Source organism: Perognathus longimembris, chromosome 5 (genome assembly GCF_023159225.1).
Source record: "Perognathus longimembris pacificus isolate PPM17 chromosome 5, ASM2315922v1, whole genome shotgun sequence".
In the NCBI taxonomy this organism is placed as follows: Eukaryota; Metazoa; Chordata; class Mammalia; order Rodentia; family Heteromyidae; genus Perognathus; species Perognathus longimembris.
In genome coordinates, this window is record NC_063165.1 from 54667168 (window position 1) to 54692186 (window position 25019).

The 25019-nt window shown below is 42.1% G+C and overlaps 1 protein-coding gene across 1 annotated transcript in view; it reads left to right on the top strand.

Annotated features, from left to right (window-relative positions):
• Mb21d2 (Mab-21 domain containing 2) overlaps window positions 1–25019 on the top strand; it is a 105462-nt gene that overhangs the window by 9640 nt on the left and 70803 nt on the right. The gene's annotated exons all lie outside the window — the stretch shown is intronic.

Here is a 25019-nt window from a genome sequence, read left to right on the forward strand (position 1 = left end):
TATGCTGCTCCAAGATCACGCGTTTAGCAGCTGCAGCTGTTCTTAATAGCAGCTGCTTGTGCGGATTGTGTTGTGATTAATAAAGGCAGCTCAACAGTTTGTTCTTTCAACTGTGCCCTTGGTGTGCACAGCCCGCTTTTACGCAGGCTCCGTGTCTGATTTGGAGCATGAGCCTGTGGCATATGGTGCCCGAGGGGCTTGTAGCTCTGTTGTGAGAATTGGTAGCCCACCTAGATGGGCTAGGCATGTCCAAGGCCATGTGGGGACTGTCAGGTGAGGTCAGTGATGGAGTGGGTGGCTCTGAATTGCAGCTGGTCCTCAGTGGCAAATAGGTAACACAGGAATGACCCATGGGCTAGCCACTGGTCCTTAGCACCTGCCAGTTGTTTCACCACTGTAGTGATCCTCAGACTTCAGTGTGTTTCAGTCCCTGGCCTGTTAACCAGATATTCTTTTTTTTTAATTCTGTAGGTCTGAGAGGGGGCCTGGGAATTTGCATTTCTACCATGTGTTCAGATGATCCAACTGTTGCTGCTTCAAAGACCACATTTTGCGAACCAGTACTGATTCCAGGGCTGGAAGAATTAGAAATATTTTGGATTTTAATGAGAAATTTCCAGCTTTGTAGACATCATAAAGAAACATAGAGTTTGAAACATTAGTTTAGATATCACCGTGATTGTCAGAGTAATCACCTCTGATTTGAACAGTGTAGAGAAATCCTTGTGCTGTTTGTTCTGAAAACAGGCTCAGAGAAGGTCAGAGAGAGGTTCATCTAAGAGCATCCAGTCAGTTTGGGGCAGAACCATAACTAGATCCTGTGTGTGTGTGTGTGTGTGTGTGTGTGTGTGTGCGCGCTCCCATATGTCCTAGCCATATTATTTTTCAAATAAACTTTTGCAAAGAAAAACTAGCTGTGTAACATTTAAACTAATGATTACCACACTAAATATTTCATGTGGTGCAGGAACTATTTCATACCTTACCTTTTTTTAATTTAAATTAGTTCCTAACAACACCATGTAGAAGATAATGCTATCCTAATTATGTAGATGAGAAAAAAAGAATCACAGTGGTTAAAATTTTTCCAGAAGTCACAGAGCTACTAGCAACATGGGGATTTGAATCTAAGAAATCTTAACTTCCAGTAGGAAATAGCAAGTGAGTCTATATTAAGTAATTAAAGCTAGGCATAGTGGCTTACAATTGTAATCCCAGTTAGTTGATAGTCAATTGAGGCTGCCTGAAATTCCAGCTCATCCAATACGTGGGCATTGTCATATGAATCATTCAGTCCCACTATTCAGGATGTGTAAATAGGAGGCTCATAGTCTAGGCTGTCTGGGAAGTAATGAGAGACCCTGCCCCCAAAATTATGCAGACAAGAAGGGCTGGTAAATGCTCAAGTAATAGAGTAACTGTTTAGCAAGCATGATTCCTTGGTTTAAACCTCAATAGCATCCCTCTAAAAATAATTAAAAACCATTTTCCTATATAAGATGGAAATCACAGATGGACTCCTGCAACTTTAATAATCCTAAGAAACTTCAAAATTGATTGCCTGACTTCCTTCTTTGTCCATTTCATTTTTTGCCAGTCCTGGGGCTTGAACTCAGGGCCTGAGCATTGCGCCTAGCTTTATTTTGCTCAAGGCTAGCACTCTACCACTTGAGTCACAGTGCCACTTGCAGCATTTTCTGTATATGGGATGCTGAGGAATCAAACCCAGGGCTTCATGCATGCTAGGCAAACACTCTACCACTAGGCCACATTCCCAGCCCCCTTCCTTCTCCATTTTGCAGACATAGAAACCTAGGCCTAGAAAGGAGAAGTGACTCAATCTTGCAAGGCCCCCTGTCACTTTGGGGCAGCATGGAGTTAAGTAAATGTTGGGCAATAGGTGTTTGTTTCCACCTGAGGAGGTTGACTTCATAGCATTCACTCCCCAGGGAAGATGCTGGCTGGCTTTGAAGAGGAATGGTCTCTGTGAAAGGGCTATGCTTCAAGGTAGGGAACATCTTCCCTGCTTCAAAGCTGCCTTGTAGTTTGAAGTTCTCTTAATTGCTGTTAGAGGAAGGATGCTAAAGAGCTAACCTCATGGGCAGAGTGTAGTTTTTTTTTGGTCTGTCATGTTTGCTTTGCTCCTTTGATTGTTCCTTGTCTCTTCCTCTCTGTTTTTTTTTTTTTTTTTCTGAAGTGTGTCCTTTTTGTATACACTTGTACTGTTTGCAGCTTCGGGCATCATGATGGATGTTTTGATCTCTGAGCAATCAGTACCTGGAATAAGAAAAATGGGCTGGTTATACACATATACACACGCACGCGCACACACACACACACGTGATTGGAGATATGATGCTCTCTCCCTGGGCTCACCTACCTCCCTGGAGCTGCCAATATTATCTTCATTCCTTGTTGTTGTTCTTGGAGCTCAGAGCCTTGGAGGATTTCAAGTGGAATAAGATTGAAAGAATTAGAAAGGAGTTTAGCCAGTGGCCATGTTCTGGAAGACAGATTTGCCCAACCACATAGTGCTACTGATGAGGAAACTTCCCCTTCACAGGGGTCTTGCCTAAGGTCAGACAGCAGTGATAAAAATGGTGAAACTGAGAAAGTCCATGTTTGTCAGGCATTATTGTGTTGCCTTCTGATCAGTAACCTATTTAATCCTCACCACAGTCCTCTCTATTACCATGCCTTTGTCATAAAGACAGTAAAGTCCTAAAATCACTTGTTCAAGCTAATACTGGAGACTAGATTCTTATCGATGCTTATCTAGGGGTATGAATTGCTTTGCTCTACTCATTAAAAAAATCAAAAGGCAGGGAAGAGTATAAAGTAGACAGAGCAAGTTTATTTGAAAGTGAAAGGAAAGCAGGGAGACTCTTCATTCAAAGAGGGGTCCATAGAGGAGTCCAACCAGTGATGTTATTGTAGTGCAGGCTCCTCCCATATCTCTTCCCTTGGGCTTTGTGCTGATTGCTTGGATACTTGTATGTTTACTGCTCAGGCTTTTTTCATTGGTTGAGTGGGCACTCGGCATTATGGGAAGAACTACTTAAGCATGAACCCAAGGCACTATGGGAGCAAGAAATGCCATGATGGATGTCACATGTTATCTGCCATATGTTATATCACTTTTTATCCCTAGCTACCTAACTGTTCACCTTTCCCTCACTACTGAGGTAGTCTGGCTCCTTCATTCCTTCTTTGCATCATCAGGAAACAATCTCAGGTGACATGTGGTTGATGATGGACAACATAGTTGGCACCAAACCCCTAGAGGAATGGCAGTGAGGGGTCGTGGGCAGTGTAAAGAAGGGGAGGAGAGTGGTTTTGCTCTCTGGGACATCAATTTCTCATATGTTTCTGGCTCTGGGTGTAGAGTTTTTCCTTCTGTCATTTGGCTTTCCTTGGCAGCCTTCATGACCAACATTCTTTTGATGCTTGTGGTTTTTATGTATCAAATAATTCTTTGTAAGAGTCTCATTCTATAACAGCCTTCTCCTTTTGAAACTAAGAAAGTGGATCCCCACTAATTGATTGGTTTAAGCCCTGCTGAAGTCAACTGGACCCTTGATACTGAGTAAATGAGGGCAGTTTTGATGAGGATGCAGGCCTTTCCTGCTTCCTCCTTCTCCTTACCTCAGTAGATTTCAATACAGATTTAGGACATTTAATTAGGACATAGTTAATATAGTCTATTATTGTGGGGATAATGGGAAGCTGATTATTTTTCCAGTGAAAGGCAGATGTTAATGTAGTTTTAAAGAAATTCATTTTGTAATCAAAATTTATGAATTGAGGCTGGGTGCTGAGGATTCCTGCCTGTAATCGGAGCTACTCTGGTGGCTGAGATCAGGCAGAAAAGTCAGTGAGACTCTTATCTTCAATTAACCAGCAAAATGCTGGAAGTGGAGCTGTGGTTCACATGGTAGAGCACCATATGGTTGATGGTAGACAATATAGTTGGCACCAAACCCCTAGAGGAATGATAGCCAGGAGTGGGCAGACACACAATTTGAATTTGAATGTGAGCTAAGGGATCAGGTGTTTGAGTGTTGTGACTATGTTCTTGAAAAGTGACTGATGATTCTTGAAGTACTTAATCCTGCCCAATATCTCCACATTATACTGGCAGATTTTGGGATATGGACTTGCCTTAAGGCCCTGAACACATTGTCATATGCTTCAAAGTTAGCTGTGGCTGCAATAGTTCTTGAGATCTTGATGTTCGTGATGAAGAAAGCTAGAATTGGAATCTGTGGAGAAACTTGATTCTAACCTACTATTTCATCTTTTTCCAGCAATAAAAGTCAAGGAAGGATGTATCCTTTGGCAGTGAGATTATCTTGGGCAATGTAGAAATACATGGGATGATATGTTTTGCTTGTGAGAGGTTTATTTGAGACAGTCTCTCCATATGGCCTCAGTTGGTAATTTGACTCACCCTTCTCTAGCATCAGCCTCTTTGAGCTCAAGAGTTGCCATCATGGCTGGCTTGGGCAGAATTAATTTTTAAATAAATTTTTGTACATCTGTCGTGAGATAGGCATTGCTAAGGTATTGACGTTGCATTGTATGTTAAGGTGGAAACACCAATATTATTACCACAGTTAACCACTTCAAAGCTCAGATGACTCCAGTCTCAGATGACTACAGTTCAGCCACATGGCCATAAAATTCTGATCATCACTGATGTTCTCTTCCTTGTGCCAGCCGTGGGGCTTGAAGTCAGGCTTGAACTCAGGATCTAAGGCATTGTCCCTGAGCTTTTTTGCTCAAGGCTCTAGCACTTGAATCACAGGTCTACTTGTGGCTTTTTGGTGGTTTATTAGAGAGAAGAGTTTCATGGACTTTGCTGCTTGTGCTGGCTTTGAACTGCGATCCTCAGATCTCAGCTTCCTGTGTAAAGCTAGGGTTACCAGCGTGATCATCATCACTTCTTAAGAAGGCCTTTGAAGCTAGCTCTAAACAGACCCAATTCTCCTCAGCTAGCATCAAGCTTCATAGGTATTTTTTGGTTGCATTAGTTAATTGTGCATTTGCAATTGTTTGTGATTTATGTGTGGTATTTCCTACTGACACAGAGTCTCAACAATGGCCTTTTATATATTTGTTTTGGTCTGTTTTTATTTTTTTAGCTTACCTGAAATATGGTTCAACAAATATTTGTGTTAGGACAAGTTCAATAAATACTACTGGTTCTAGGAGTAGATAGCTGTTCAATGATGTGTGTGTGTGTGTGTGTGTGTGTGTGTGTGTGTGTCTGGGGAGTGGGGGTTGTCCCCCTTGTTAGAATGCCAGTTCCTGATGCTCAGGTGGATTAAGTTCTAGGTGAAGGATGAGGGCTTCTCAGAATGGAGAAAGGTTGGGGGTGGACCTTTTGTGTTTTCAGAACTATACGTCATGTGGCGTAGGCAAAAAGTCTATAAAATTTTGGCAGCTTAAAAATATTCCCTGGCTTTATTACTGCCATTGAAACTAGATTTTTTAGATCCCAGGCCCAAAGTTGGTCTGGCTACTTATCCCCATATGCCAAATCAAAAGACACGATGGAGGTACATCCTTGGGTTCAATTCCTGGACCCACAAAAGACATGATGAGAGATCAAAATAGTAGTTATGTTCTTGCTACCATTCACTAGGAAGAGAATGAATAGTTATTGAGGTTGTTATAACTTTAGTTAACCATGTAAGTAAGTTACTTTGGATTTTATCTTGACAGCATCTACGTATATTTGGAAAACAGCAGTGTATGTGTGTATGTGTACGTGTGTGTGTGTGTGTGTGTGTGTGTGTGTGTGTATGCTTGGTGGCCATCTCGATTTTTTAGTATCAATAACCCGATGTCTCTGAACTCCCTCAGGAACTAGATTTTATGTTGGTTTTTATTTTATTGTTTTAGATTTGGGGCTGCTTGCCTGTGGACTCAGTTTCTCCCAAGTTAGTGTTTGATTAGATTAGCATTTTTTAAAACGAACGTCCAAAAGTTGAAGGTTTTTCACAAAATCAGACTTCCACCTCTTGTTGAAAAATTAGAATGAGGCCGTATTTCGTGTATGGCCATAGTCCTCAGGTGCTGAACAGGGGCTGCCTGTCTTAGAAGGCCACACTCCTTGCTTATCCCAGGCTCTTTATTTTGTGGTATTGCCACAAAAATGGTAGAATGGGCCCCACACTAGTGATCAGCCCATGAGTTGAGGAGGTCGCCTGTCACTCTCCAAAGAGACTTGTCCACATAAAGAATTCTGAGCATGGAGAGAGGAAACCTGAGCTCTTGTCTCCCAGTGGTTAATGATCAGGTTGGTGACCTTGATCTAAGCTATATAACCCTTGCTAATCTGTCACTCCTTACAATCTGTACCTTCTGGATCCTAGAGTGGTTCGTTCTACTGAGGAAAAATGGTTTACTCTAATGCAATTGTTATTCATTCCCTGTCTTTTCTTTCCTTCAGTTTCTTCTCTTTCTCTCTTGGAGGAATGTGTCACAGCTCACTGGTTTATTTTTGAAATTCTAGCAGGGACCTAGTGTGTGTGTGTGTGTGTGTGTGTTTCCTCACCATTTCCCTTACCATATCTTATCATATCTTCCTGCAGGCACCTCCACCCCTTCCTTCTAGGTCCTCCTTTCTCCCTACAGGTTCCAGAACCCGCACTTGCAGCTGGTTATTGCTGTTGAGGTAGAATCTATTACTGAGGGACTGTGGGCTTACTAGCATCTGTGAGAGGCTAATAAGATAGTGGGCTGGCATGGATTCTGGTTCTAGCATCCATGTTCCCGCAGGCAAATTTGGTGGTTGTATGTTACATTTTATTGTTTGGAGTGAACAAAACCATTGCTGTGCCTTGTGGATTTAGAAGAGAGGGTAAGCATCTCCACAGAAGAGGAAAGGAGAGGGAATGGAGTTTAAAGGTGTAGGGGTAAGAAGATTGTGGACTTTGGGTGAGGTTAGCTGTCTCTTACATGACCTTGGGCAAAAGGTAAAGTACTAGTGTTCTTATCAAGAAAACCAAGAGTAAAAGAATATGTTTTGTCTTCATAGCCTGTTTTCATTTTCCTTTTAAATTTATTTCTTTTTTGTCAAAGTGATATATAAAGTGGTTACACTTTCATATATAAGGTAGTGCGTATATTTCTTATCCAACTTGTTACCTCCTCTCTCATTCCCTGCCCCCCCATGAGTTGTACAGCGGGTTTTATGCTATAAACCAACTACCTTCCTGTTTGTTTTTTAATTAAGATTGGGAAGGAAATGCCAACTGCATAGAATTGTTTTAAGGATTATCTTAGTATACGTATCCGTCTTAAATGAGTAGCACAAATCTGGGCACTGGTGGCTTGTGCCTGTAATCCTAGCTACTCAGGAGGCTGAGATCTGAGGATCATAGCTCATAGCTAGCCCAGGCCTTGAATTAACCACCCCAAAGCCAGAAATGATGTGGTTGAAGTGGTGGAATACCAGCCCTAAGCAAAAATGCTGAGAGCACCCTAGCTCTGAGTTCAAGCCCTAGTATAAACACACACACACACACACACACACACACACACACACACGCAGCATAATACATGAAACTGCTCTTCCTGTTCATGTTTAAGCCCCCAGTCTCACTTTTCCCTTCTCCCAAACTAAGGTTAATGTGTCAGCCTGAGGACAGAAGTCAAATAAAGTCTTCTGGATTCTAAACCAGAAGCATGTGGCTTACTTTACTTTTTTTTTTTTTTTTTTTTGTCAGTCCTGGGGCTTGGACTCAGGGCCTGAGCACTGTCCCTGGCTTTTTTTTCCTCAAGGCTAGCACTCTGCCACTTGAGCCACAGCGCCACTTCTGGCCATTTTCTGTATATGTGGTGCTGGGGAATCAAACCCAGGGCCTCATGTATGTGAGGCAGGCACTCTTGCCACTAGGCCATATCCCCAGCCCCTTAATTTACTTTTGAGTAGATAAGGTAGAATTTTTTTCAAGTTTTATAAATAAACAAAAGCTTGATTTTTTTTTCCAGGAAACTTAAAGGAACTTCTTTTGCCTTTAATAGTTTCCTGGGCCTTTCAAAAAGTATGGGATGGGACAAACAGGATGTTTATTCTGGCCACTCCAATCCCAGCCCCAGAGATCTGTGAGGGAGGAACAGAGCCCCTCACTTCCCTGTGATTATCTGGGTGGATTGAAGACTTCTTGCTGATTGGATTAGAGGAACTGAAATTAGACTGACAGTTTAAGTGTAACACTTCTGTCGTAGTTTTTCCCTAGCAAAGGAGAGGTGGGGATAAGTTAGGATCGCTCTGCCTTGTAAATGACTGGGTGTGTGTTTGGGTGTAGGGGACTTGGAGCTCCTACTCAGAAGCACACATGTACAGTTCAGGGTTGCACTAACTCTCAAGGTTGAACACCAGCTGATGAAATGAATGTGGGCGCCAAGGGAATAGAGATGTCTGCTCTTCCAGGTCACTTGGCCTGAAGACAAGTGAGGACCTGTCACAGTGCCAAGCAGGTCTCCGCTCACAGACCCTTTATTTCCTGTTCCGTAGGCCAGGCTGGATATATGGTGAGGGTTGGCAAGCCAGGTATTGAGGAATTGCAAAAGGCAATCTTCTGAGAAATGCTTAGGAAGGTGCTGGGAGATGTTAAAGGGAGAATTTTATATCACTGAGTATTTATCTCTTAACCTTTGTATGTGTGATTAGGTTAGAAAAGGCCCTAGGGAGTCTTTGCTTCTAGGAGTAGTTAGCTGTTCAATGATGTGTGTGTGTGTGTGTGTGTGTGTGTGTGTGTGTGTGTGTGTGTCTGGGGAGTGGGGGTTGTCCCCCTTGTTAGAATGCCAGTTCCTGATGCTCAGGTGGATTAAGTTCTAGGTGAAGGATGAGGGCTTCTCAGAATGGAGAAAGGTTGGGGGTGGACCTTTTGTTTTCAGAACTATACGTTATGTGGCATAGGCAAAAAGTCTATAAAATTTTGGCAGCTTAAAAATATTCCCTGGCTTTGTTACTGCCATTGAAACTAGATTTTTTAGATCCCAGGCCCAAAGTTGGTCTGGCTACTTATCCCCATATGCCAAATCAAAAGACACGATGGAGGTACGTGATGGAGGTCAGGGCAGCCCTGGGAAGACAGTGCTACATTACTTTTTTAGAGGTATGGACATGGCTTCAGGTTAAAATAGGAAGGACTGGGGGAAGTGAGAAAGGTATGCATAGGTACAACAGTCCCAGGTCTCAGATACTGCCTGCTGACCTTTATTTAGCTCAGTCTGTCTCCAGAGGAGTTCCTAAGAAGTTACCAGTTTATTACTGGAATAGAACTGGAACAAGGTGGTTTCCTGAGTTTATGTTTGCTTTAAGATGATACAAAGACTTTGCCTATTTGAGGGGCAGTTTATCTTCCACACAAGATTGATACCTATGAATCCAGTCTTAGAGTCCAAGGTGATTGAAAAGAGACTGCAGGAAAGAATAGCTCAGATCAAAGGGCACAGGTATAAAGCCGGAAGAGTTTTAATTAATTCACAGGACCAAGCAAAAACATTTTTAAGGTTGCCTCTTACACTGTTTTTTTTTTTTTTTGCTGGTCTTAGGGCTTGAACTCAGGGCCTGGTGCTGTCTCTGAGCCTCTTTGTGTTTAAGGGTAGCATTCTACCAATTGAGCCACAGTGCCATTTCTGAGTAATTTATTGGTGATAAGAGTCTCATAGGGCTGGGGATATAGCCTAGTGGCAAGAGTGCCTGCCTCGGATACACGAGGCCCTAGGTTCGATTCCCCAGCACCACATATACAGAAAACGGCCAGAAGCGGCGCTGTGGCTCAAGTGGCGGAGTGGTAGCCTTGAGCAGGAAGAAGCCAGGGACAGTGCTCAGGCCCTGAGTCCAAGGCCCAGGACTGGCCAAAAAAAAAAAAAAAAAAAGAGTCTCATAGACTTTCTTGCCCCGTCTGGCTTTGAACCATGCTCCTCAGATCTCAGATTCCTGAGTAGCTAGGATTACAGGTGAGAGCCATTGGTGCCTGGCACCATTACTTTTTAATTGTAAGGAGAGATAGACCCTTCAAAGCCAACATAGCTGTGTGCCTGTCTTAAGGGGAGAAACCAATTACACAGCAGAAAGCCGAAGAGACCATGTCATATTCAAAATTCATTCTGGAGAGAAGAGGATGCATGCATTGGAGGAAAGGGAGGGGGAAGTGTTTGTGCTTAGGGTAGCCTAGGATGGATGCTGAGAATTTGTCTCTACCCTGCTGGGAATTGTTCCGGATGTTTACCAGATGTTCTAGGAAATGAAGCCTTTCTCAAGAAATCTATGTCTTCTACCACACATTTCATTTCCTCCTTCCTTAGCCTATGTTCTCAGTGCATGATTTTAGGACTACATAAGTAGAGTGGCCTTTCCTCCAGTGAAAGGAAAATATTTGTTACATTGGCACACTGCAGAAGCTCAGGTTATGTATAGAGATTGAGGTAGTGGTACTTTGAGGGCAGTGACTTACTTTCTAAGAGAATTTCTGCAGAGCTGTTTCTGTTCTCTTATGGGAAAGTCATGAGTCACATGACCCATGGGGAAGCCCAGATCCTCTTCTGTGTTCTCCGAAGGGCTCCATGGGTGTTCAGATGTCTGGAAGGAAGTAGGTACTGGTTGTGCTGAGCTGAGTATATAACTGGGGTGGGAGGTACCTGGAAGGCTCTGAGTGGCTTACATTTGATAGCCAAATATTGTCATGCAAATTAAGAGGACACCAAATGAGAAATTCATCATAATCTTCTTTAAACACTTGCTGCTAATTTTCCAAGATTCTAAGTAATACAATTTCAATGGGTCAGAGGTGTCTAATACAATTTCCCCCCCACCCCCGTACATAATTCTGTGCCCATTGTGTAACTGTATTAGAAACATTAATTGGAGAGCCATGTTCTGCCTTTGGATTGCTGTACTATTAGCCCCGAGTCTGCCGACTGACCATCTTAACAAGCAATGACTGTGAATTGAAAGAATTTATCGGACTACTAAATTAAGATGCCTGCCAGAATTCTTTCTCTCCAGAGTTTATGAGTAAACATGGGCAGCCAGGTGCACTGTATGGATGGGCTTCAGTTAACAGTTAAGAAAGCTAGTTTCTGAATCCTCTTCTGCAGAAGAGAAACAGAACAATTTGAAATCACAGCCATGGTGGCAGACAGGATCAGTGAAACTGTGTGGGGTGAACACACTGGGAGCAAATGGGCCTTGCAACTATGAGCCACAGGCCTGCTGCAATGGGCACAGCTCCTAGTGTGGGTGTTGGGGCACTGTTGCTTTTGGTATGTCTTCATGGGTGTGTTTTGTTGAACATAGTATTTGTGCTAATAACTTATATCAGGCATATATGGTATACAAAATGCTTTTGTAAGAAGTGACCCGAAAGATGCTTTTGCTGGGCCCTGTGAATTAATTGAAAGCCCCTCCCCCCCCCACTTTGTATCTGTGAGTTTTGATCTGAGCTATTATTCTCTGCTGCAGTCACTTTACAATCACCTTGGGCTCCAGGAAAGATAGGATTCACAGATAAGCATCTTTGTGACCAGGGCAAATTGCCTCATAAAAAAGCAATGCTTGTTTACTTTGTCATCTTTAGGTTACTTAGAGTAGCTAATGCAGATATAAATAATTACACTCTGTGTTGTTGAGGGAATAGTGACAAGAAGAAAAGCAACCTGTACATGAGCAGTATATTTTTTTCAAACATTTTTTATTTTGGTTGGTGGAATCCTTGGATATAAGTTACACAGTCAGTATGGCAGGCCTACTTGAGCTTCTCCTGCCCTAACAGCAATAATAACAATGACAGAAGAATGAATAGTTCTTGATTGTATACTAGGTGCCAGGCATTCTGCTGGTGTCCCATTATCCCTGCCCAAGCAAGCTCCCAGGATGCTCAGCAGATGGGGAGCCCATCCCCATCTCACTGGGGTTCACACATCCATCTCCCTGCCCCTGCTTCCCTTCTGTTACTGATTTGGTAATAGTAGAGTCCAGTATTTCTTATGTTTTTCTAGCTTTCCTTCAACTCTATCTCTTATTTGATTCCAGATGTTAAAAATCGAGATGGGTGCAGGTGGCTCATGCTTGTCATCGTAGCTACTCAGGAGGTTGAGATTTGAGGATTGGGGTTCAAACTTAGCCTGTGCAAGGAAGTCCATGAGACTCTTGTTATCAAATAACTATTAAAAAGCCAGAAGTGGAGCTGTGGCTCAAGTGGTAGAATACTAGCATGAGTTCAAGGACAGCACCCAGGCCCTGAGTTCAAGCCCCAGGGATCTCACACACACACACACACACACACACACACACACACACACACACAGAGGCACATGTGCATATTCACATACAGACACACACACATTGGCTCATTGCAGATTCACTTGCAAAATTCCTTTGTTTGGCCCTCATTATAACGAACAAGCACAGGACCAAATTAGATCCAACATTGAAAACAATCAACTGACTGTATGAAAACTTGAATTTAAGTTTTATCAGCAACAGTTAGGACAGCGTGGGTTCCTCTTACTGATATACCAGCACCCCACTGCAAACTGGAAAAGATCTGTCTATTTTTCCCACCTAAGCCCTAGTCCCAAGGAAAGTCACTTTAGTAGGATCGAAAAACAAACCTTGACACAGAAAAGAGATTCATTCAATGTATGCCTGACATGAATCAAAGTTCATGACCTATGAAACAGGCTCAGTTGGGAAGAGGATATTTGCTGTTTCGGAGCTGGCTTGCTCTTGTGGTGTTTTTGTACCAGTGGGCATTGTGGGCCTCACCTGTGATTCAGGAGAGAGTTCTGCGCTTGGTATCTGAAGTTGTGTGACAGGCTTAGAACTTCTTGCGACCAAATTATTTTCATTGATTACCCAGCATTAGGGGACAGGAAGAAATAACATGTTTTCCTAAAAGAAGCTATAGATGTAATGAGTTAAATGAGGTAATGTATAGGCAAACACTTGGTGTGTGGTTGGGTATTGAGTCAGTAAGTTAATGCAAATGTTTGGGGACCAGTTAAGTACTGGAGGTGTGTGTCACTTGTATTGTTGCAAGCTTTCTTTTGGTGTTTTGAACTTTTGTTCTCTCTGCTGCTTTGTACCTGACTTAACACAACACTTAACTCTTTGAGCCTTTTCTATATAACATATTATGTGTGTGTGTGTGTGTGTGTGTGTGTGTGTGTGTGTGTAATGTTCCTCCCAACATCCTGTACTGAAACTGAAATAGAACAGATGTTCTACATTTATGTTTTATTTATGAAAGAGTAAATAAATATGGAGGTGTTTTTTTTAAGTCTTCATTGAGTTAGTGTATGTAAAACATTAAGCACACAGTTGTCTAGGTTGTTTTTGGTTTTAAGCTTTGTAGTGCTAGGTCTTAAACCCACGGTCTCACCCGCATGCATTGCAATATAGCCCAGGCTCTAGTCTGAAGTTTTAGTAATAGACTATTTTCTAAAACTTTCTTCTGAACCCTTGCTTGGGGCGAATTCTCTTGACTCAGGATTGGCAAGGGTGCCAACAGATCACAGGGGCCATATGGGAATCTCTGGATTGTGGAGAAAGGCAAAGATCTGGCTTCCTCATACAAAGTCAAAGCTGCCCTCATCATGCTTTCCTTCCAGTTTCTGACCTCTGCACTTTCCAGGTCCTGCAAGGCAGCGGCACATGGTTAGGTGGAGCAGGCTGAGGTCAGAAATATGGAACGCTGCAATCTGGAGATTAAAACTATTGGGAAACCTACAGTGTTCAATCTAGAAGGGCTCTTAGCAATTGCCAGACTCAATGCTAGAGATGAAGGAAGAATGTAGAGATGAAGGAAGAACAAAATTTAGAACAAAATTTAAGACCATAGGAATTAGAAAGTCCTTGGTCTGAATCCCTGCTCTACTTATTCTTATCTGTCTGTTACCATAGTCTTAACATCCTTGACATGAGGCAGTTCACTGGACATTTTGTAAGGCTTACATGAAGCATAAAACATCCTTAGCCATGCTGTGTGTCAGTGGCTCACTCCTGTAGTCTTGGCTCTTCAGGAGGCTGAGATCTGAGGATCATAGTTATAAGCCAGCTTGGGTAGAAAAGTCTGGCATGAGACTTATTTCCAACCCACCAGCAAAAAGCTGGAAGTGGAAGTGTGGCTCAAGTGATAAAGTACCAGCCCTGACAATGTTCAGGTCCTGAGTTCAAACCCTAATATCAACACCAAAAAGCAAACACAAAATATTCTGGCCTAATGCCTGACACATACTAGGTTACTTTTAAAAGTTGCAGGCATATTATTGTTAGAAACAAGATATGGAATCCCAGAGATGGGAGTGGCAGGCCAAAGTTACCTAGTGTGAGTAGAGCTGGTATTGCCTCCAGACCTCCTGACATCAGCCTGTGTGGAGAGGAGAGGGTGGGAAGATGGAGAATGAATATTTGCTTTATCTGAGACTGAATAGCCTCTTCTGGGGAGTGACCTAACATACTGAGTTTAAGAGTATCAGAGTAAGACCTTGCCTATCTATTTGAGATACAGTGACTCACCCAATTAATTTGAACAGGATGCTTCCAGTGGAACTTTATGCAGGCTGAAAGATGATATTATTTGTATTAAAAAAAAATCTTTGGTCCAGTCTTCTGAATGGAATCCCTCTTTCTGTGTGCTATGCTGTTGAGAAATGATGAAGATGACCCCTAAAGATACAACAACTTTAGAATGGAACACAAGATTCTATCATCATTTCTCCCCTCTCTCAAGACAGTCTTTGCATTTTATTATGAATATTAAAAAAATCATTTTCTTTTCTTTCTGTTCCCATTGCTGTGCCTGGACTTGATCTTTAAGGCTTCCTGAGAGGCACTTGTGTCTGTGATGAATGTGAGAATGGCTGTTGTGACTCGAAGCCTTAATCTCACAGTATATATCATTTTTTATTGAAATTCACTTGTTTCAAAGGTTTTTACAAGCATGAATCGCTTGGCTTTCTGGCTTCCAGAATTTATGAGTTTGCACCCATGTAGTTCGGTAGAGGTGTAGTGTGACAACTGTTAAGTTTATAGGTCAATATTTATTTATTTTTCTGTAATCATCTTTTCGAGAACAGATTATATCAGAGTGTGATTTTTAATGCCCAGAAAATTATCATGCAGGAACTCAGGTTTGCCTCTACTCAGCAGGCCCCATCAGACATTAAAAACACTGAGCCTGAGGTCTTATAAAAGGTAGCTTTTTTTAAAGGACAAATACACTTGTTTTTCTGGTATCCTGAATTTCCAGCATTTACCCATTTCACGATTTCCCTCAGTATGAAGAGCTGAAAACATCGAAACATTTTCCTACTCCCTTATTCCTGTTGGGATTCCGCCTGGTGTCTGTGATCTGTGAAAATGGCACCATTCATGCCAAGGTGGGAATACTCGGGTTTCCACATCACTCTATGATTAACAAATGACTTTTCTGTACTATTTGACCCTCAGGTCTGTCCTATGAGGCAGGCAGGACCAGACTTAAGTTATTTATTTCAACAAGTGAATGTTCCAGAAACAGAAGGATGTCAAAATAAAGATTGTTCTTTCTGTGTATTCTGGGAATAAATAAAAGTGACTAGCTGTAGAAAAATCACATTAGACCTTTCTTATATGGGGAAGTCTCTTCTTCTTGGAGAAGACATATCTAAATTCTACCCTTGCATTTTTCCCCCTCAGGAGGTGATGGTATCTTATTCACTGAACAGTATTTGTATTACTTTATTTCAGGAATGTGTTGATTTTCTGGATGTGTGCATTCAGGATCTTAATTCTTTTTGTTGGAGGTGTTTGGACTGGGTTATAGGAATGATAAGGGAGTTTTTCTAAGTATAGATAGAAACTTCTATCATATTTTACTGTTGTGTTTCATGCTTTGCACATAATCAACCAAACACCTTTCATGTCTTTGTGCTGTGAATGAATGAATCATTTTTTTGCTCCCTTATTCCTCCACAGATATTTGGGTGACAGTGTTGGCTTGTGCTTGAGGCACCTTGGCACACCCCTCTGCAAGTTGTGTCTGGATATGTTTCTGTATCAACCTGTGATAAACTCCAGGGTCAGGGCAGGTGTCTTAAATTTCTTGCAAGGTTGTCCCTCAGAAAAACACTTCTGGGGCTTGTCACATTGAGGGTTTTTTTTTTTGCTTGTTTTTGTGCTTTTTTTTTTTTTTTTAAAGGTACACTACCTGTTAAGTAAAAATTAAGTGCAAAGTTTGAGCTTCTGAGCCAACCAAGCTCCCAGAATGAGCAATTGCACCAACAGCTTTTCTCCTAGGAGCTCCAGTGGTCCGCATCTTTACATTCCAGTCATTCCAGCCTACTTACTGGTGCTGACTCTCTCATGCTTCAGTGCCTTAGCTCATGTTTTCTCAGAGAAGTACTTGTTTTGCAAGGCCCAAGCCAACCGTTTTAATAGAGACCTCTCTAAACCTTTTGTCAGGATTCCGTGTGTGTGTGTGTGTGTGTGTGTGTGTGTGTGTGACGCAGACACACACAGATATTTAAAAGACACATTGTATGGTTTTGTTGACTTAGTAAACAATAAATGTCTTTAATTTTTCTACCTGGTGGCTTTCCCCTCATTTTCCATGCTTGATGAAGGCAGGGCCTTGAGTCCATTTGCCCCCCACTTCTCTCTGAAGCTGTGTCAACTTGGAGGGGTGGGGTTTGAACTTCTCTCCTGGACTTTGGATAGCTTTGGTCTCTCCTTCCTAGGGTGGGGGGACCAGCACCTTCTACTTTGTATCCTCAGCTGAAAACAAGCAAGACTTAACATTTTAGGAAAAATATTCACAAAAAGGAGAGATTTAAAGAGTAAAAAGGATGTACCTTAAGTGAAATAATTCATATAAGCTAGGTGCTTGCCTCTTAGTGGGCTGGCTAGATGGAGGCTGGATGCTCACCCAGTGATGGCTTCAGAATCCTACCTGTGTCCCCATTTCCAATATAAATAGAACAGTGTTTTTTGAGCTCAGAAGACTGGTAAAGTCAATTTGGTATGCATAAAACCTTTGAGGAAGTCATTGTATTTTGTGGACAAGAGTTTGTCTGAGTAGAAATTCTTTTCTTTTTGGCCCTTCACAGATGTTGCATATTCATTCTTTCCGTTTTTGAAAATATAATTGTATTACTATTATTTTTTTGTTTATATGGTACTGAGGAATTGAACCCAGGTCATGCATGTGAGGCAAGTACTCTACCACTAAGCCATGTTTCCAGCCATGTACATTCATTCTTTTTTTTTTTTCTTTGCCAGTTCTGGGGCTTGAACTCAGGCCCTGAGCACTGTTCCTGAGCTTCTTTTTCCTTAAGGCTAGAACTCTACTACTTAAGACACAGTGCCACTTCCAGCTTTATCTGTTTATGTGGTACTGAGGAAGCGAATCCAGTGCTTCATGCATGCTAGGCAAGAATTCCACCGCTAAGCCACATTCCCAGCCTTATGCACATTCATTCTTAAACGAAAGTTATTACTTTAATACATAGAATCTTTAGTGTGATTTCAGTGCATGATGAGCTAGAGGCAAGGCTGAGTCATTATGATAGAAGGACAAGGAAGCGGAAAGCTATTATTCACTTTGTGATTGGCAGGAAGCAGAGACACCAAAAAGGACCATAAATAATAAGGCCTATCTCTCTAACTAGGCCCACCTCCTAAATCTCCATTCCTCCTAATAATGCCAAGAAGTTATGTCTCCATCAATGAGTAAGTCCATTGATGAAGTCAGAACCCTCATGATCAAATCACTTCCACAGAGAAAGCCATATCAGTTGGTAAAAAGCCTTTAGGGGACATTTAGATTCAAACCAGAACTTGTTGCCAAGATATTTTGCTCTTTGAACTGTCTTATAGTTTGTTAATGATTCTCAAGTCATACTTGGGTCTCTGAACTTTGACTTCTGCACATCTTTCTTGGATTAGCCATTGCTGAACATCTGGAAACAGAATCTGATAAGACAGTCATTTTTCATTGTTACTTAATGAGTTTAAATGTATGAAGTTGGTCCAAAAGAAAAAAACTGAGGGCGAGGAATATGGCCTAGTGGTAGAGTGCTTGCCTTGCATATATGAAACCCTGGGTTCAATTCCTCAGCATCACGTATATAGAAAAAGGCAGAAGTGGTGCTGTGGCTCAAGTGGTAGAGTGCTAGCCTTGAGCAAAAAGAAGCCAGGGACAATGCTGAGGCCCTGAGTCCAAAGCCCAGGACTCGCAGAAAAAGAAAAAAAAAAAAAAAGAAACTGGATTGTTAGGATTGTTCGGTTTCTTTTATGTTCTCCGTTTAGCCAGTTTCCATTAAGTGATGTTTAGGGGTGGGATGAAGGGATAAAAAGCCTTTCTCCACAATGCAGCAACCACCTGGGTGCCCTGATAATGTCCAGATAAGCAATATAAATAAAGCTTTCTGGCTTGTCCCCTTGTAAACACTTGCTTGCTGCCTTTAGGGCCTAATTGCCTTGGACCAATAAGTTTACCTGGTTCCCTGTGACCCTTGGACCAGCAAGCTTTACTTGGGAGATTGTTAGAAATGCAGAATTTTAGGCCTTTCATTTGAGCAAGCTCCCAAGATGAATCAAATGTACATAGAATTTGAGAAGCTAGTTCCATTCTGGTACTATAGCAAGCACAGCAGATCTTAGAAGTCTCAGGCTTAAAAAGCTTGCTTCCTTCCTTCCTTCCTTCCTTCCTTCCTTCCTTCCTTCCTTCCTTCCTTCCTTCCTTCCTTCCTTCCTTCCTTCCTTCTTTCCTTCCTCCCTCCCTCCCTCCCTCCCTCCCTCCCTCCCTCCCTCCCTCCCTCCCTCCCTCCCTCCTTCCCTCCTTTCCTCCTTCCCTCCCTCCTTCCCACCTTCCCTCCCTCCCTCCCCTCCTTTTTCTGTCAGTTGTTGGGCCTGGGCACTGTCGCTGAGCCTCTTTGTTCTCAAGGCTAACACTCTACCACTTGAGCCACTTCCCCTTCCCTTTTCTTCCTCCCTTCCTTTCTGTATTTTTCATCTATCTATCTGTCTGTCTGTCTGTCTAATCTATCTCTTGTTGCAGAGGTTGGATTCAAGATTTTGAACTCTCCTGGCTTTCTTGCTCATAGCTCATAGCTAGTACTCTGCCATTAAAAAATTAAAGCATTTATCAATTCTGGCATCTATTTTGCTTGTTAATGGGAGATAGAGTGTTACAGACTTTTCTGCCCAGACTGGCTTTGAACCATGATCCTCCAGGTCTTAGCTTCTTGAGTATCTAATATTACAGATGTGAGTTACACACACTGGCTTTGCCTTTTACTTAGACTTAGAAGCCAAACAACAACAACAACAAAATCTCTGGGTGTGGTTGAGAGAGAAGGGGTGACACTGATCAAGATGTATTGTGCTCCTTGCACTATTGCAATCCTCCCCTGCATATACCATACTTCAGTCAATATGTTTGTGTATATGTGCATATGACCCCTCTGTATGTTTTCATTAAATATATATTTATATAATTTGGCTATTTCTAATTCTAATATAGTTCCTACATCTGAGAAAAAACATGTGCCTTTAGTCTTTCGTAGCCTGATCCTTTTTCTTCATAACATGACTTTAATGTATTTACTATGAATGTCTGGTCTGTGTTCAGATTTCCCTGAGTAGAGTTTGGTTTAAGAAAGCAAGGCTTTGAGCCCAGCTTCTTGCTCCTGAGACCGAGTGGCCCTGTTTGTGCAGTGAAGAGTCAGAGAGCCACAGCTTTCCCTCATCTGCAGCCGGAGAGGTTTTTGTGTAAAGGCATTGTCATTGCCAGTCTTTTTCTAATTCTAGAAATCAGAGTTTTGTAGAAGAAAGAACCTGCACTGTTGAATGAGAACTAAGTCTGAGTTAGTTGTTGCCTGGTTAAATTGGAGCAGGTATTTATTCTTTCATTTAATGCACCCAGTTTCCATGAAAGTGAAGTTAAATGGGAATACCCTACAGCCAGTAGAATGTTACTGTTATATTCCTAGTCCATGTCTACCTCAAGAGTGCAAACTTTAGAAAAGTATATTGCAAAATGATCTGTACCACACACACCAAGAGCAGTAGAAATTGCTTATGCATATGTAGTAAAAGTATGGAAATGTGTTTGAGAGCGACAGCCATGCCTTTCAGGATGTGTCATCCTGTTTGATGACAGGAAGGGAGTAGAATAAGGATATGTGTAGATTTTAATTTTTAAGAAACTTGAGGGAAATATAGTTATGTCTAGATGTGCTAAAGCTGGCTGATGCAAAAATGAGAATTTGTGATTTCTGTTAGGTATACATATGAAGACTGATGAATTTGTTTCTGTTTACTTCTTTTTGAACCTGGAGACTTGTCTATGTTAAGCGCACACTCTGCCTCTGAGCTATATACATCCCTTCTCTCTCTCTTTTTATAAATTCAAGTACTGAAAAATGTAATTGTGAGCTGGATACTAGTGGATCATGTCTGTATTCTCAGGAGGCTGAGATCTGAGGATTAAGGTTTAAAGCCATCCTGGGCCAAACATCCAATTAACCAGCAAAATCTGGAAGTAGAGGGGTGGCTCAAGTGGTAAAGTGCTAGCTTTGAGTAAAAAAATGTCAAGGAAGAGCCCAGTATATACAATAAATGAGAAGATCTCTTTTTAAAAATGCCCTACCTCACCCCCATATTTAGACATTGTATAAAAGTTTTGAAAAGTCATGTAGTAGGTAAGGTTTCTTGCAGAAGATGATGAATCAGAGGCCCTTGTGAATTGGGTAGGATTGTCCAAACCTTGAGTTAGTCTTCTAATCTCCCAGTACCCCAGTTTACCTAGCATTGAGACTCAGGTAGAGCCTAGAGGTTCTCATGCTGACCAGCACCTTTTGTTTGTATTAAAATTTATAGCTCTGCAGCCTCAAGGAAGATTTGCAGCTGCATTGTCCCAGCTAGCCGTGGCCTTATGGCCTTTAAAGCATCTCACTCTCAGAGCTCTGCACTGCCTTGTCATCCCTTGTTTTCCCATCTCTAGAGAATACTACTTGTGAGGTGGACGCTTGTGTTTGAATGATCAGTAGGCAGGGGAATCTTGCGGCTCCCTTGTAGGACTTCTGCAGACTTAATTACCTTTCCCTTTACGGAGGCCTTCCTTTCGCTCAGTCCTCCTGCTGAGTCGGCCCAGGCTTCCCATCAGTGTTCTCATTACAATAATCCTTGCCTAGAGGATGCCATAAAGGTCACTTGTCTTATATTTATTCATGAGAGTGGAACTAAAACCAGTCATTGGATGCTCTTTTAGGCAATGGGGAAGACTTGGGCTTTTTAAAACAAAGTGCACGTGCTGGGATGAAGAACAGAAATCTTTGGAATTACGCTATGGAGACAAAAATGATAGTGTGTCGTGACTAGTTTTCAAACAATGCATTATTTGGCCTTAAGATTTCTTGGTGTGGAGCTGTGTGCTGGTTGGCTCATGCTTCTAATGCTAGCCACTGAGGAGGATAAGATATATGGATTGCAGTTCAAAACCAACCTGGGCAAGAAAGTCTGAGGGACCCTTATCTTCGGTTAATCAACAACAAGCAAGAAGTGAAGCTGTAGCTCAAGTGGTATAGCACCAGCCTTGAGTGGCAAAGCTTAAGAGAGAACCCAGGCCATGAGGTCAATTCCTAAGACCAGTGCCTGTGTGTGTGTGTACGTGTGTGCGTGTACACGTGTATGTGCATGCACACATACACATACACACACATACACGAAGATCTCTTAGTGGGGATGTTTTGTCATTAGTAGTGGGATCCAGCTTAAAACCATAGCCATATGGTGTATCTAAAGACATCCCTAAGGAATGCCTCTAGTCTAACTTAACTCTTGCCTCCTTGGATTTTATTTTCCTCACAGAATGAATTTTTGTCCTCTCAGTCATATTTATTGCTCTTATCTCAACTGTCAAATCTCTCCATCTTCTAGAAACATATGTAATTATTGTTTAAGGGTCTGAAGCATTATTGGCTTTTGCGTGGCATTAAATCTTTTTGTTGTTTTTTTGTTTGTTTGTTTTTTTGTTTTTTTTGGCCAGTCCTGGGCCTGGGACTCAGGGCCTGAGCACTGTCCCTGGCTTCTTTTTTGCTCAAGGCTAGCACTCTGCCACTTGAGCCACAGCGCCACTTCTGGCCATTTTCTGTATATGTGGTGCTGGGGAATCGAACCCAGGGCCTCATGTATATGAGGCAGGCACTCTTGCCACTAGGCCATATCCCCAGCCCGGCATTAAATCTTTTTATGTCAGGTTTTACCTCTTGGAATAGGAGTGGTCATCTGCCCTTTCTTATCTCTGAGAGGCTCAAGGGTTTGTCATCTCTTGCCTACTGGGTTCTTAAAATTTGGAGGATTCTGTGGTGCTTGGGGCTGGTTGTGGTGTGTGCCACTTATGCATGTACAGAGAGAGAAAGGGAGAAGGAGGTTTAATTATTCTCAATTATTGTTTGACTTTGATCAGAATGAACAAAAAACCCCATGTTTCTATAATTACCTCAGCCCCCTACACTTACAGTTTGTTTTAACTGTAATAATTGCATATGGTTAAAAGGGAGTGAGGTTGGGTATAGGTAACTCATGCCTGTAATCCTAGCTACTCGGGAGGCTGAGAGCTGAGAATCACTGTTCAAAGCCAGCCCTGGCATAAAAGTCCATGAAACTCTTACCTCCAATTAACTTCTCCCCTCTCCCCCTACCCCCCACAGTTGGAAGTGGAGCTATTGCTCAAGTGGTAGAGCGCAAACCTTGAACACAAAAACTTGGACATTGCCCAGGACCAGAGTTCAAGCCTCAGGATCAAAAATAAAAAGAGTGAGGGTTAGTACAAAATCAAAGAAAGATATGAATTTTGGGACACTTAAGGAACGGTTGGCTTTGAATACAACCAGTAATAATGAAGGAAATGTAGACTCTGTTTCTGTTTCTGAAATAGAGTAAAAAACTAGCCTAGGCTAGCCTCAATCTCCTGGATTCGAGAGATCCCCCTCCTGAGCAGGACTATAGAGTATCTGTGACTGCAGGAGGGCACTACCATGCCTATTCTTCATAATGTCCGTGCACTCTGACTTTGAAAGGCTGGCAAGGAAACTTCTGTCTGATACCTTCCCACCCAGGGACTTTGCACCTGGTTTTGTCATGTGATCACCTATGTCCTGTGAGTAAGTGGTTTTGGCTTCAGGTTAGGGCCTTTGTCATGACTATGAGTCTCAGATGTCCAGATTGTCTTGGGAACAGAGCAAGCCTAAAAGAATTGTGACATTTCATCCAGATTTAATTGTTTCCTTCAGGCAGCAGCCCTGCCATTTATAAAACCACCTGTGCCTCCCCTCCTTTTTTTTTGGTTTTGTACTGGGGCTTGAATTCAGGGCCTGGGTGTTGCTATCCCTTAGCTTTTCACTCAAGGCTAGAATTCTGCCACTTGAGACACAGCTCCACTTCTGACTTTTTAGTGGCTAATAGGAGATCAGAGTCTCTTGGACTTTCCAGCCTGGGCTAGCTTTGAACTGAGATCTTCAGATCTCATCTTCCTGAGTAGCCAGGATTGCAAACATAAGCCATTGTCACTTGGGCTAATAATGATAGTACTTTGGAGATGAAAACCAGCATTCAAACAGAAATGACTCCTAGCATTTTATAAAGGCACTTTCTAGACTGGAATTTTCAGTCTTCTGACACCACTGAACTGTAGTGGAGCAACAACCTCTGCTAGGGTTTCTGAGTAACTTTGAAGAGATCACTACTTCTTTTCTTCCTTTTCTTTTAAGAAGTGATCAAGAATTTGTATTCTAGATAGTGAACACCAAAACTCTGTATGAACTGTCTGGAAGACATCTCTTTAAGTCCCTGCACATCAGTAGCTCTTTATATCTATTTCCCACACTACCTTTTCTAATCTACAACAGAAGTGCTTATTTACTTGTTATAATCTCATGCTAGCCTTCCAATTAGATCTTCTTTTCATACAGTTTTTTCTTGTCAGTCTACAGTTTTGTACCGTTATCAACAACACTCTTATGTCAGTGTAAAGTGGACACAGGTCAAAGATTTAATTCATTAGCAAGAAAACCATTTGCAAGATGAAACTGGTCCCAAGAGTGTTTGGGGATCTGTGTAATGACGGGCCCTCGAGACACGTTGAACACTTAGATACAAAGCTGGCTCATGTCCTATAGGGCATCAAAACAAATAAAATGTGGTACCATTTCTACCATCCAAACAAATCATGTATATCTACAAAGGAGGAAAAAAATCTCCAACTTGACTTCATATCTGCAGAAAGTCTGAACTCTAATCAGTGCCTACTAGAAAGAAAAAAAAATTACAGGGCTATTTAGAGACTCCAGTCTTCCTTGGATGGCTTCCTAGGTTATACTGTAGTGCAGTGTTGAAAGGATATACTGTCTGCCTTTTGCCGTATTTCCAAGTGTTGTGTAATATGTTTGGTATCCTTAGTGTCCATCGACTTAGCCTAGGAATGAACACAGCCTTTCATCAGCCATTCATGGGTTCATCTTGTTGATTAGCTATTTCAAACCTGGATCTCCAGCTCGCCTGCCTGAGTAGCTAGGATTATAGGTGTGAGCCACCAGTGCCCAGCGAACCTTTTAATCTTTTTGGAGTTAATCATAAATATAAAGACAGGTTGTGTCTTTGGTGGTGAATGACTGCAAAAATGCCTTCTTGAGGGAGAGGCCTTGCGGGTGGTTGAAGTTAGTGCAGTCTCTTGCTGGTTGTCAGGCCCATGATGGTCGGCTGCAGGGAGCTACTTGCCCAGGCCAGGCTCTTCCTGGGGAATACACATCTAGAGCCACCAGGTGACAAGATTGAGCTAGAAAGGGTCACCCCTCCCGGGCTTTGTTGGTGTGCTTCCTCTGATCTGTTTCTCTTCCTTCCCTTAGCAGGGTAGATCCCCCTAATAAATATCTTCAACTCCACCCCAAACCCCAACCACATTCATCTTCAATCCCAACGACTTAGACATTGAGTCTGATGCAGGGGTAGTTTTGCT